Source organism: Triticum aestivum, chromosome 4B, assembly GCF_018294505.1.
Source record: "Triticum aestivum cultivar Chinese Spring chromosome 4B, IWGSC CS RefSeq v2.1, whole genome shotgun sequence".
In the NCBI taxonomy this organism is placed as follows: Eukaryota; Viridiplantae; Streptophyta; class Magnoliopsida; order Poales; family Poaceae; genus Triticum; species Triticum aestivum.
Genome location: NC_057804.1, coordinates 568481102 through 568496987, shown reverse-complemented (window position 1 = coordinate 568496987; position 15886 = coordinate 568481102).

The following is a 15886-nucleotide window of genomic DNA, read 5'->3' as shown; positions in this document are numbered from 1 at the left end:
AAGAAAAACTTGAATTAGAAGTTTTTATCCCTAGAAAACTTTATGATGAGTGGGAACCTACTATTAAAATTAAAATTAAAGATCATGAATGCTATACTTTGTGTGATTTGGGTGCTAGTGTTTCCACGAATCCAAAAACTTTGTGTGATGTGTTAGGTTTCCGTGAATTTGATGATTGCTCTTTAAACTTGCACCTTGCGGATTCCACCATTAAGAAACCTATGGGAAGGATTAATTATGTTCTTATTATTGCAAATAGAAATTATGTGCCCGTAGATTTTATTGTTCTTGATATAGATTGCAATCTTTCATGTCCTATTATTCTTGGTAGACCTTTCCTTAGAATGATTGGTGCAATTATTGATATGAAAGAAGGAAATATTAGATTCCAATTTCCATTAAGGAAAGGCATGGAACAATTTACTATGAGGAATATTAAATTACCTTATTAATCTATTATGAGATCCACCTATGAATTGAATACCAAAGATGGTAATACTTAGATCTATTCTCGCTTTTATGCCTAGCTAGGGGCGTTAAACGATACCGCTTGTTGGGAGGCAACCCAATTTTATTTTTGTTCCTTGCTTTTTGTTCCTGTTTAGTAATAAATAATTCATCTAGACTCTGGTTAGATGTGGTTTTATGTTTTAATTAGAGTTTGTGCCAAGTAAAACCTTTAGGATAACCTACGGTGTTAGTTAATTTGATCTTGCTGAAAAACAGAAACTTTTGCACGCACAAGAATAATTCTCCTAAATCACAGAAACGTGATTTTCAGTTTATTATTTTTGCAGTAGATTAATAGACAAATTACCTAGGACTTCCTAATTTGGTAGAATTTTTTAGGTTCCAGAAGTATTCGAAAGTTACATATTTCTACAGACTGTTCTGTTTTTGACAGATTCTGTTTTTTGTGTGTTGTTTGCTTATTTTGATGAATCTATGGCTAGTATAGGGGGGGTATGAACCATAAAGAAGTTGGAATACAGTAGGTTTAACACCAATATAAATAAAGTATGAGTTCATTACAGTACCTTAAAGTGGTGGTTTGTTTTCTTGTACTAACGAAGCTCATGAGATTTTCTGTTGAGTTTTGTGTTGTGAAGTTTTGAAGTTTTGGGTAAAGATTTGATGGATTATGGAATAAGGAGTGGCAAGAGACTAAGATTGGGGATGACCAAGGCACCCCAAGGTAAAAATCAAGTACAACCAAAAGCCTAAGCTTGTGGATGCCCCGGAAGGCATCCCCTCTTTCATCTTCGTCCATCGGTAACTTTACTTGATAATATTTTTATTCACCACATGATATGTGTTTTGCTTGGAGCGTCTTGTATGATTTGAGTCCTTGCTTTTTAGTTTACCACAATCATCCTTGCTGTACACACCTTTTGGAGAGACACACATGAATTGGAATTTATTAGAATACTCTATGTGCTTCACTTATATCTTTTGAGCTACATAATTTTGCTCTAGTGCTTCACTTATATCTTTTTAGAGCACGGTGGTGGTTTTATTTTGTAGAAATTATTGATCTATCATGCTTCACTTATATTATTTTGAGAGCCTTTTAGAACAGCATGGTAATTTGCTTTGGTTATAAAATTGGTCCTAATATGATGGACATCCAAGATAGGTATAATAAAAACTATCATATAGAGTGCATTAAACACTATGATAAATTTGATACTTGATAATTGTTTTGAGATATAAAGGTGGTAATGTTAGAGTCATGCTAGTTTGGTAAATATGAAATTGGGGAATACTTGTGTTAAAGTTGTCAAGTCCCGTAGCATGCACGTATGGTGAATGTTATGTGAGAAATTTGAAGCATGGGGTGTTTCTTTAATTGTCTTCCTTATGAGTGGCGGTCGGGGATGAGCGATGGTGTGTTCCTACCAATCTATCCCCCTAGGGGCATGCATAGTAGTACTTTGCTTTGAGGGCTAATAAACTTTTGCAATAAGTATATGAGTTCTTTATGACTAATGTGAGTCCATGGATTATAAGCACTCTTACCCTTCCGCAATTTGCTAGCCTCTACGGTACCGTGCATTGCCCTTTCTCACCTTGAGAGTTGGTGCAAACTTCACCGGTGCATCCAAACCCCGTGATACGATACACTCTATCACACCTAAACCTCCTTATATCTTCCTCAAAACAGCCACTATACCTACCTATTATGGCATTTCCATAGCCATTCCGAGATATATTGCCATGCAACTCTCCACCGTTCCGTTTATTATGACATGCTCCATCATTGTCATATTGCTTTTGCACGATCATGTAGTTGACATCGTATTTGTGTCAAAGCCACCTTTATAATTCTTTCATACATGTCACTGTTGATTCATTGCATATCCCGGTACACCGCCGGAGGCATTCACATAGAGTCATATTTTGTCCTAAGTATTGAGTTGTAATTCTTGAGATGTAAATAAATAGAAGTGTGATGATTTCCATTATTAGAGCATTATCCCATGTGAGGAAAGGATGATGGAGACTATGATTCCCCCACAAGTCGGGATGAGACTCCAGACTTTATGAAAAATAAAAGAGGCCAAAGAAGCCCAAATAAAAAAATAAGAAAAGAGAGGCCAAAGAAGCCCAATAAATAAATAAAAAAAGAGAGAGAAAAAGAGAGAAGGGACAATGTTACTATCCTTTTTCCACACTTGTGCTTCAAAGTAGCACCATGATTTTCATGATAGAGATTCTCCTATGTTGTCACTTTCATATACTAGTGGGATTTTTTCATTATAGAGCTTGGCTTGTATATTCCAATGATGGGCTTCCTCAAATTGCCCTAGGTCTTCGTGAGCAAGCAAGTTTGATGCACAGCCACTTAATTTCTTTTTGATGAGCTTTCATACATTTATAGCTCTAGTGCATCGGTTGCATGGCAATCCCTAATCCTCATATTGACATCAATTTATGGGCATATCCATAGCCCGTTGATTAGCCGCGTCAATGTGAGACTTTCTCCTTTTTGTTTTCTCACATAATCCCTATCATCATACTATACTCCACCCATAGTGCTATGTCCATGGCTTACGCAAATGTATTGCGTGAGGGTTGAAAAGGCTGAAGCACATTAAAAAGTATGAACCAATTGCTCGGCTTGTCATCGGGGTTGTGCATGATGGGAGCATTTTGTGTGACAAAAATGAAGCATGGCCAAACTATATGATTTTGTAGGGATAAGCTTTCTTTGGCTACGTTATTTTGATAAGACATGATTACTTCGTTAGTATGCTTGAAGTATTACTATTTTTATGTCAATGTTAAACTTTTATCTTGAATCTTTTGGATCTGAACATTCACGCCACAATAAAGAAAATTACATTGAGAATTATGCTAGGTAGCATTCCACATCAAAAATTCTGTTTTTATCATTTACCTACTCGAGGACGAGCAGGAATAAAGCTTGTGGATGCTTGATACGTCTCTAATGTATCTATAATTTTTTTATTGTTCCATGCTATTATATTACCTGTTTTGGATGTTTAATGGGCTTTACTATGCACTTTTATATTATTTTTGGGACTAACCTATTAACAGGAGGCCCAGTCCAAATTGCTGTTTTTTTGCCTCTTTCAGTGTTTCGCAGAAAAGGAATATCAAATGGACTCCAACGGAATGAAACCTTTGAGAGAGTTATTTTTGGAACATATGCAATCCAAGAGACTTGGAGTGGACGTCAAGAAAGAAATGAGGCGGCCACGAGGCAGGAGGGTGCGCCCCCCACCCTCGTGGCTCCCCTGACCGACTTCCTTCGCCTATATATACTCATATACCCTGAAAACAACCAGGAGCACAACGAAACCCTATTTCCACTACAGCAACCTTCTGTAACCGTGAGATCCCATCTCGGGGCCTTTTCCAGCGCTCCGTCGAAGGGGGAATCGATCACGGAGGGCTTCTACATCAACACCATAGCCTCTCCCATGAAGTGTGAGTAGTTTACCATAGACCTTCGGATCCATAGTTATTAGCTAGATGGCTTCTTCACTCTCTTTGGATCTCAATACAAAGTTCTCCTCGATCTTCTTGGAGATCTATTTGATGTAATTCTTTTTGCGGTGTGTTTGTCGAGATCCGATGAATTGTGGGTTTATGATCAAGATTATCTATGAACAATATTTGAATCTCCTCTGAATTCTTTTATGTATGATTTGTTATCTTTGCAAGTCTCTTCGAATTATCAGTTTGGTTTGGCCTACTAGATTGATCTTTCTTGCAATGGGAGAAGTGCTTAGCTTTGGGTTCAATCTTGCGGTGTCCTTTCCTAGTGACAGCAGGGGCAGCAAGGCACATATTGTATTGTTGCCATCGAGGATAAAAATATGAGGTTTATATCATATTGCTTGAGTTTATCCCTCTACATCATGTCATCTTGCCTAATGCGTTACTCTGTTCTTATAAACTTAATACTCTAGATGCATGCTGGATAGCGATCGATGTGTGGAGTAATAGTAGTAGATGCAGAATCGTTTCGATCTACTTGTCACAGACGTGATGCCTATATACATGATCATGCCTAGATATTCTCATAATTATGCACTTTTCTATCAATTGCTCGACAGTAATTTGTTCACCCACCGTAATACTTATGCTATCTTGAGAGAAGCCATTAGTGAAACCTATGGCCCCCAGATCTATTTTCCATCATATAAGTTTCCAATCTATTTTATTTTGCAATCTTTACTTTCTAATCTATATCATAAAAATACCAAAAATATTTATCTTATTATCTCTATCAGATCTCACTTTTGCAAGTGGCCGTGAAGGGATTGAAAACCCCTTTATCGTGTTGGTTGCAAGGTTCTTATTTGTTTGTGTAGGTACGAGGGATTTGCGTGTAGCCTTCTACTGGATTGATACCTTGGTTCTAAAAACGAAGGGAAATACTTACGCTACTTTGCTGCACCACCCTTTCCTCTTCAAGGGAAAACCAACACATGCACAAGAGGTAGCATAAAACATCCAAGAATGATAATATAACAACATGGAACAATCAAAAATTATAGATACGTTGGAGACGTATCAACATCCCCAAGCTTAATTCCTGCTCGTCCTCGAGTAGGTAAATGATAAAAGCAGAATTTTTGATGTGGAATGCTACCTAACATGTTCATCACATTCTTTTCTTTATAGCATGGACATATGGACTTTTATATGATTCAAAGTAATAGTCTAGTTTTTACATGAAGACTTTAATACTCAAGCATACCAGCAAGCAACCATGTCTTTCAAAATATCAACACTAAAGCAAGTTATCCATAGCCCATCATGCTCAATCATTGATCCATTCATGAAACAGACTCGAATATTAGCTACACCAATGCTCAAATATGATCATAGTGCCCCTTAGTTGGTGCTTTATAAGAGAATATGGAGACTCAAATTCAAAATAAAAATTGCATAAGTAAAAGAAAGGCCCTTCACGGAGGGAAGTGGGGATTTGTAGAAGTGCCAGAGCTCAAAGCTTAAATTAAGAGATAAAATTATTTTTGAGAGGCATACTTTTCCTACCAGTGAAAACGACTTGGAGCATCCCAACACTTTCCATGCTAGATACATCATAGGCGGTTCCCAAATAGAAAATAAAGTTTATTCCTTTTTCCACCATAACTTTAACTTTCCATGGCTAGCCGTATCCACGGGTGCCCTCCATACAAACACTTTCAAGGAATTTATTATTTGACAACATAAAGTAAATTCATTTTTCATTTCGGGACTGGGCATCCCTAGTACCTTTGTCGTATTCTCGTGCAATGACAAGTGGATAAACACTCATCGTGAGAATAACACATCCAGCATGGAAAATATTGGCTATCCTTTAGCACCTCGCGAGTAGTAGAGCACACAAAAGAGAAATGTATTTTGAACATTAGAGATGGCACATGCAAATTTGCTTAGAACGGCATGGAAATACCGCATATGGGTAGGTATAGTGGACTCATATGGCAAAACTGGTTTAAAGGGTTTTGGATGCACAAGTAGTGATCATACTTAGTGCAAAATGAAGGCTAGCAAAAAGATTGAGAAGCGACCAACCAAAAAGCGAAAAATCTCGTACCCAAGCATTAAGCATAAGTAACACTGAATAATGCACCATAAGTAGGATATAAATTTCATTGCATAACTATTGACTTTTGTGCTTGCATAGGTAATCACAAACCTTAACATCAATATTCTTACTAAAGCAAAATTACTCATCAACATGGCTCACATATCATATCGTCATATCTCAAAACCATTACTAAGAATCAAGTTTATTTTGTCCAATGATCTTCATGAAAGTTTTTAGTATATCCTCCTTGGATATCTATCACTTTGGGACTATTTTCATATGTTGCTTTTGATAAGCTCAAACAAATATAAGTGAAGAACATGAGCATAATTTTTCTTTCCCTCAAAATAACCTAAGTGAAGCAAGAGAGAATTTCTTAAAAATTTTACTAACTCCCAAATAAATCTAAGTGAAACATGAGAAAATTTCTTCAAAACTAACAAAGCATATTTCTCAAAAAGATATAAGTGAAGTACTAGAGCAAATCCATGACTCTAAAAATTTAAGTGAAGCATAACATAATTTTTGGCTCTCTTAAAAGGTGTGTCCAGCAAGGATTCAACAGTTAAAACACAAAGCAAACCAAGTAAATACTCATATCATACAAGACACTCCAAGAAAAACTCATATCATGTGACGAGTAAAAATATAGTTTCAAGTAAAATACCGATGGTTGTTAGAAGAAAGCGGGGATGCCACTCAGGGGCATCCCCAAGATTAGTTGGTTGCGACTTATTTTAATATTATCTTGGGGTGCCTCGGGCATCCCCAAGCTTAGCCTTTTGCTTATCCTTATTTCTTTATCCATCGTAAGATAACCGAAAACTTGAAAACTTCAATAACACAAAACTCAAACAAAACCTTCGTGAGATCCGTTAGTATAAGAAACCAAACCACTACTATAAATACTGTAGAAAACCTATTGTTATTTTGTTTTTGAATTATATCTACTTTATTCCAACTTCTCTATGGCAAAAACTCATCAGAGAAAACCATAGAATCATCAAAACAAGCACACAACGCAAAGAAAACAGAATCTGTCAAAAACAGAATAGTCTGTAGCAATCTGAAAATTTTGAATACTTATGTAACTCCAAAAATTATTACATAAATTTTTGGAAGTGAGGAATTTGTCTATTAATCCTCTGAAAAAATAATCAACTTAAAATCACTCTTCTGTAAAAAATGATAACGAATCTCGTGAGCACAAAAGTTTCTGTTTTGCAGGAAGATCAAATAAACTTTCACCCAAGTCTTCCCAAAGGCATTGCTTGGAACAAACACTAATTAAAACAAAAAACACAATCATAACAGTAGCATAATTGTGCTAAAACTCAAGAACAGAAAGCAAAAAGCAAAAATAAATTTTATTCATTGGGTTGCCTCCCAACAAGCACTATCGTTTTACGCCCTAGCTAGGCATAACGCGCAGGATCTAAGTGTTGTCATCTTTGGTTCTAGATCCATAAGATGCCCTCACAATTGATTCATATGGTGGCCTAATTCTTGTTCTAGGGAAGTGTTCCATTCCCTTCCTTAATGGAAATTGAAATTTAATATTGCCTTCTTTCATATCAATCACGGAACCAATAGTACGCAAAAACGGTCTACCAAGAATAATTGGACAAGACGGATTGCAATCAATATCAAGAACAATAAAATCTATGGGCACATAATTCCTATTTGCAAGAATAATAACATCATTAATTCTTCCCATGTGCTTTTTTATAGTAGAATCCGCTAAGTGCAAATTTAAAGAGCATTCTTCAATATCGGTAAGACCAAGCACATCGCATAAAGATTTTGGAATTGTAGAAACACTAGCACCCAAGTCACATAAAGCAAAACACTCATAATTTTTAATCTTGACTTTGATAGTAGGTTCCCATTCATCATGAAATTTTCTAGGAACTGAAACTTCTAATTCCAACTTTTCTTCAAAAGCTTTCATCATGGCATCAACAATATGTTTAGTAAAAGCTTTATTTTGTTCATAAGCATGGGGTGAATTTATCATGGATTGCAATAAAAAAATATAATCAATCAAAGAGCAACTATCATAATTAAAGTCTTTGTAATCCAAAATAGTGGGCACATCACTAGTTAAAGTCTTGACCTGTTCAAACCCACTTTGATCAATTTTTCAACAAGATTTTCACCCTCCGAATCATAGGGACGCCTTCTAACTAAAGTTGACTCTTCTCCAGTTCCTTTTTCATCAATCTTAAATTTACTAAATAAAGAATCAATAGAAGAAACACATATCACTTTAAGATCTTCATCACTTTTATCTTCTAACGAGATTAGTTTAGCGGCCATTTGATTCAGTAAAGTGGCTTGTGCATCGGATATTTTTCTCAACAAACTTTCAGCAAAAGCATATTTAGACTGAAGATTGCAAACTTCTCTACTAATATCATCAAGTTGTTTCATTATATCTTCTAACACAACGGAGTGTTCCTTAAATTTTTTAGTAAAAAATTTATTATGCTCAAATTGTGTACTCATATATTCTTAGTACTTTTCTCAATTTCAAGCAAAATATTTGGATAAGGAACATCATAATATTTTCTTTGAGACATCATGACAACGTAAACAAGAACGCGCACAAAAACAGATCTGACGAGAAAATGGCGAACGAAAAAGAGGGCAAATAAAACGGCAAATTTTTGTGAAGTGGGGGAGAGGAAAATGAGAGGCAAATGGCAAATAATGTAAATTGCGAGTAGATGAGATTTGTGATTAGGAATCTGGTTGATGTTGAAGATCCTCCCCGGCAACGGCGCCAGAAATTCCTTTTGATGTCTGCTAGCGCTACGTCGGTATTTCCCCAAATAGGAAGGGATGATTATGGCACCCCGGCTCAGAGAAAACCAGAACGCCCCGTATTCCAGCCCAGAGATCGAGATGAAGTCTTCTGTAATACGGCACTGCTTAGCATAGAACAAACCAGCTCTTTATTACAATCTATTTGGGTACAAGGGTTACATCAGCACGGCGACACTCCGCCTACCACTGTTGCTCTATGCAAGCAGCAGACAACTCAAAGCAGCGGAATAACTCTAGTAGCGAAACAATGACACAGTGGTGAACTCCACTCCACAGGGACTCTGGCTGGAACACTTATCCTAGCTTGCAAACAAAGAATCCATGGCAAACAAGCAATCAAATCCGGCTTGACCTGCAAGCTGGCATGACACGCCAAGTCAGTACATTGAATGTACTTGCAAGCTCACAATAACCAGAAGCATTCAAGGCAAACAACAACATGGCAATTACAGGTTAAGCAGGGATTATCATGATATCATCATAGCAACATAGCATGAACAACATGAACATGATACAACTTAGAACAACGTGAACATGGCATGAACATATGAATCTGACGATACTAGCATGCAACTGGATGATACTATCATGCACAACTTGTTCTGCTCGGGTTACCCCATAACCATCACATGCACAATCTTACCAACCTCGGACATCGCACGATCATCTCAGGATCAAATCAAGATTGGTATAAACAATACCGCAGTAGTCATTACATGACCACAAGGAGCTTGATAAAACATCACGAATAACCAACAACTCGATATCCTTGATACCATGCTGATCACTCACGGATCACAAACGGAACCACTCTTGGTTCAACGGGTTACCTCGTAACCAAACGGTGATCATTCACGGATCACAAACGGAACCACTCTGGGCTCAGCGGGTTACCTCATAACCAAACAGTGATCATTCACGGATCACATAACCAACTTATCTCATCATCGAATCGGGGTTGTTATTAAGCACATCATTATTATTATTACTGTTGACCCATAGTGTGACCGACACGAACTAGGCCCTTATCTGCGGGCACGGCTATCGATAGATTTAGTATACACTCTGCAGAGGTTAGCACACTGTACCCACACCACGGAACCCATGGCCTCGCACTCCCATTCAGGTGGACCAACGGCGTTCCAACAAAACCATCCTACTGCCATGACACTCTCCCGACCACTCCGACTCACTCCCTACTAGGCTAAGTCATGGGTGGCCCCGTGTCTACCCCAGAAACCAACGGCCACCGTCGTGGCAAAACGGCCACATCATGGAAAAACGGTCCCAAATGGGGACAAAAGCGCTTATCATCCAACTACGGGCACACAAGGTTATGTCTGCTTACCGGGCCAGGGTACCGCACGCCCATAACCTTCCCTCGTTGGAGGCACCGGTGAGAGGCATGACAATAGACCCAGTTAGGACCCTCCCATAAAGGTAAGCGTGGTTGCACTGGTCAGCTCGATATGGTGGCACCATGACTCAGCCAACAGTTGTTCAAGTTCAATTTAATCCGGTTAAACTTGAATGCAAATATGTTGAGCCATGATAAAATAACATGATGCAATTACAATGCATGAGCATGATGTCAACATAAGCACGAGGGTACAACATAACTATCGACCATATCAACAAAGAATCATATCCAACTGAGCATGGCATAATGACGTGCATGAATATCACAAGTACAACACTACTCATAGAAACCTAGCATGACCACTAGCATCAACAATAAATATCATTCAAGACATATCAACAATGCTACCATGCAAGCATTTAACCAACTGGATGCAATGGAACAGGTATACAACGGCACTCGGAACAGACGGAAGTCATGCACCGAAAACCATCACCAACATCAACATGTACTACTAGCAAGCATAAGCATATGAAAGGAATATTAGTAGGAAGAACATGATAACAGAGTACAAGACTACATAGCACGAAAGTGAACATGCAACTTTAAGCATCACCGGAACAACGATAACCATATTTTAAACAAGCAAACATTTATTAAATACTCAAGTTGAAAACCATGGTTACTGCATGACTATCATGCAATTGGGTATTGTGGCTTGCCTGGGGATGAAGAAGGCACCGGGGAGAAGTGCGGTGAAGCCACGGAAAGATTTGTCGGAAATAGTTCTCTCTCGGAGGGGATGTTTACGTGCAAGGGCAAAAAGGTCATTTTCAGAATATTAACACATGGTGAAAGGGTTACCAACAGAACAGGCTCGACGAAACAAAGAAGTGGGCTTTGGATTCACCTCAAACGGAGTTGTGAGCAAAAAGTTGTGAGGTGATGAAATCAGGGACTTTTCTGCAAAAATATCATCACAAACAAGTCACTGAGTGGATAAGGTAGAAATGGGTTTCAGAAAATACGCTTTTGATAAGGTAAAACGTACTCACCCAAATACATCTCCACTTATCCACGCCAGCGTGGATGGGGCTGGCCAGCTGGGACGCTGACGTGCGGGTCCCATGCGGGTAGGGCCCGTCACTTATCCACGCTGGACCGGGCGGGGTCAACGCCCGGAGGCTGATAGGTGGGGTCAGGTAATGCGGGGCCCACCTGGCCTGGCCTTCTTTTTCCTCCTCCAGCGATCCCGCACGGTCAGAGGGGCAGCGCCGGCCCCGACGAGCTTTGCCGGCGACACCGGCCACCTCCCGTGGCGCTCGGCACACCAGCGTGCTCAGGGGACCAAGGCGCAGCAGGTGGGCTGAATCACGTGCGCAGGAGACGACGAAGATGAGCAGGACCTCGACCGCGACAGTTGACTGCTTCGGTTGAAGATGGCTCTGGCGATGCGGTGGTGGAACAGAGGGGTTGAGGGTCGGGTGGTCTTGCGGGGGTCTAGGAGGAGTTCTCGGGTGGACAGGGAGAGGGGAGGAGCTCCACATGCCGCGAATTTAGGAGGAGTACAGTGACAGGCACAACGGCCATGGGAGGGACAGAGAGCTCTTGGAGCTCGTTTGAGAGGCTGGGGAGGCTAGAGGGAGAGTGGAGAGGAGCTTGGTGGTCTCGGGAGCACTTGGAACGGGCTTATATAGGCGCAGGGCGAAGAGGTCGAGCTGGCGTCGCCGCGGACGTGTGTCCGGTGCCGCGGACGTGTGTGCTCGCGCAAGGACTCGGGGGAAGGCGACGGGGAGACGTAGGAGGAGCCCACGGGGCTGAGTGGGGCAACGGAGCACGGGAAGGAAGAAGACGGTGACGAACCGAGCCAAAACGCCACCGTGCGTCCGTGGGCACGCGGCGGTTTGCGTCGGTGAGCAAGCGGACGGAGGGGGAGAGGGGTCCGGGGGAACGGCGATGACGAGAGCTAGCTGGTGGACACGCTCACGTGCACGAAGACGACGAGAGGAGGAGGGGCCCGAGCAAGAAGCCATTCAGCTCGCGTCCATGGCATGCCAGAGAGGTGGTCACCGCATGCACTGGTGCACACAGTGCCACAAGCGATGCCAAATGATGTCTGGGGTTTAGTCCTTCCTGGGGAGGTTGCAACTGCGGTGGTAACTTGGTGAAAGACTCTGTGGTTAAACGGTAAGCCTCGGAAGTTTACTACAGTAAACTTGATCAACTAAGTGTGATCAACAGAGAGATGCTATAGGTCAAATATTATGTCTAGGGTTTTTAGGCTAGGAAGGACTATGATCCTGGAGGTTTTGGAGCATAATGGAGAAAAAACTAATATAGTTGCTGTGTAACCCCAAAATTGGTCCACAATCAAGATCTGAATGATGCACTCACATGGATGACTGGATTGAGCTGAGTTTGAGCAAGGCAGGGCTATTTGGTCATAAAAGATGCTGTAAAAAGATCATACCAAATGGACAAGCCAAAATGGTACTTGCTTCACAAGCATCTCTTTTGGACAGAAACTTGCAAAAATTCTAGAGGAATAATGGCTTGATGAAATGTGCCCAAAATGGGTGGAGAGATGTTTTATGGGTGGGATCATGATCTAGTAATTTATCAAAAAATTTGAAGCAATAAAAAATACACTTGCTTCACAACCTAAAAATATTGCCAGAATCAAAGATTTGATCATGTGCTCACATAGATGATTGGATGGGGCTGCAAATGGGTGGAGAGGGTTGATATGAGAACATGAAAAAGTGTGCAAAAGCTCAACTCATTTGGATACTCCTAGATAGTACTTCCTTCACAATGGCTTCTATTTGACAGAAACTTTGAAAAATCGCTGAGGAAGATTGGCTAGGTAAATAAAGTTGAGTTTTGGCACAGGGCAATTATTTGGACATGAAACGGTGTCCAAAAAGTTTGAGGTCAATTGGGCAAAGGAAAATAACACTTCCTTCACATATTGCCACCTAGGACAAAATAGAAAATGAATTATTTGAGGATTATTTTTGAACATGGCAATGAAAAGTCCACATTTGATGAAGATATGACCCAAACAATTTATGAGAATTATTTGGGAATTTTTGGAGTGAGAGAAATATAGGTTGCTTCACAAGCTAGGGCAAAAGGGATCATTCCTTTAATAGAAAAGGAATATTCCTAATAAAAAGAATATTGGGATTTGAGCTAGGATGAAAATGACAGGGTCTAGGGAAGGATTTGGGAATGACAAGCCACTCTAGAAACAAAGAAGAGGGCATCTTCTTCAGTTTCCAGACCACAAAGCCACGAAAAAAGAAAACTCGGGCAAAAACCTCAAAAACACAAAAGAAAAAGAAAGGGCCAAAAATCAGGCTGTCACAATGATGCAGTATAGCGAGGGTAGGTATCTCCCTCAGTGATGAGACCAAGATTATCGAACCAGTAGGAGAACCTCCTCACACCATGTAAACAGCACCTGCACACAAATAACAAATACTCGCAACCCAACGAGTTAAAGGGGTTGTCAATCCCTTTTGGGTACGACGACTCAAGTAGGCAAATAATGTGAGGTAAAAAGTGGTAGATAGGATAAATAGATCGCGGAACAAATAAATTGCAGCAAGGTATTTTTGTATTTTTGGTCTAATAGATCTGAAAATAAATGCAAGAGAAAATGGATCGCAAAGGGAAATATGATGAAAAGAGACTCGTGGGCCGTAGGTTTCACTAGTGGCTTCTCTCGAGAAAAATAGCAAACGGTGGGAAAACAATTACTGTTGGGCAATTGTAGAACTTCAAATAATCATGACGATATCCAGGCAATGATCATTATATAGGCATCACGTCCAAGATTAGCAGACCGATTCCTACCTGCATCTACTACTATTACTCCACACATCAACCGCTATCCAGCATGCATCTAGTGTATTAAGTTCATGAGAAAACGGAGTAATGCAATAAGAACAATGACATGATGTAGATGAGATCCGTTTATCTATTGTGGCAGATATAGATCTCATCTTGTTATCCTTAGTAGCAACGATACATACGTGTCGGTTCCCCTTCTGTCACTGGGATCAAGCACCGTAAGATCGAACCCACTACAAAGCACCTCTTCCCATTGCAAGATGAATAGAGCAAGTTGGCCAAAAAAACCCAAATATCGGAGAAGAAATACGAGGCTATAAGCAATCATGCATATAAGAGATCAAAGAAGACTCAAATAACTTTCATGGATAAAAACATAGATCTGATCATAAACTCAAAGTTCGTCGGATCTCAACAAACACACCGCCAAAAGACTTACATCATATGGATCTCCAAGAGACCATTGTATTGATAATCAAGAGAGAGAGGGGAAGCCATCTAGCTACTAACTATGGACCCGTAGGTCTACAAAGAACTATTCACGCATCATAGGAGAGGCACCAATGGAAGTGGTGAACCCCTCCATGACGGTGTCTAGATTGGATCTGGTGGTTGTGGACTCTGCGACGGCTAGATTAATATTTCATCGACTCCCCTAGGGTTTCTGGATTTTTTGGATATTTATAGAGCAAAGAGGCGGTTCGGGGGGGGGGGGGGGGCACCCGAGGTGGGCACAACCCACCAGGGCGCGCCTGGGCCTCCTAGCGTGCCCTGGTGGGTGCTGCTCCCCTCAAGCAGCCCCTCAGGTGCTTCCTTGGCCAGTTGGCTTTCTTCTAGCCCAAAAAAATTCCTTCAGGAGTTGCGTTCCGTTTGGACTCGGTTTGATATTGATTTCCTGCTATGTAAAAAACATGCAGAAAATAGCAATTGGCACCGGGTACTATGTCAATAGGTCAGTACCAAAAAATGATATAAAATGACTATAAAATGTTTGTAAAACATCCAAGAAATATAATATAATAGCATGAAACAATAAAAAATTATAGATAAGTTGGAGACGTATCAGTGGCCTACTCGTTGCGCGGTGGCTCAAATCGGTGGCGACCCGTGCACACGATGCTTGATGGAGGTTCGTCGAGCGGATCCGGTTGAAAACCTCATTCTCGGCTTGTTGCCAAGACCAGCTATGGCGACACTATTTTGTGTCATTACCTTCTTGAAGGCATCGCCGTGGAGAAGCTCCAGACCTCTATCCGCTACCTTCGGGGGAACCCTAGATCAGTAGACCGGATGATGGCGACGCTCTGGTGTCGATTCCCCTTTGGGGGCGTCATTCTTGAAGGTGTACACGGGCTCGAGGTACTAGTGGACGGCTTCTTTGGTGGAGCGGTGCTTCATCTTACACACTGATGGCAGTGTATCTTGGCGGTGTGGCGCACTGGAGACTCTGTGTCCGATGCACGGAGATGGACTCGGTAGGAGGAGGACACTGTCTGGTGTCATGGTGGCATCGATGGCAGAGAGACCTGGCATGGTTGATGTGTGAGCTTCTATTGTGAAGATGGATTGGTGGAAGACGGCGACAACGACACATGAGAGTGCGTCGGACCAGTTTGCCCCCGAACCCAGTATGTGGCTTGGTTGGGGCCTCCGGCTTTAGATGTTAGACTTTAGTGCGACATGTGTTTGGTATTAGGCTCGGACTATTGGCACCCCTTCATCAAGTGAACAGGAGTAGCGACAATTGTTGCCAAGACGATGAT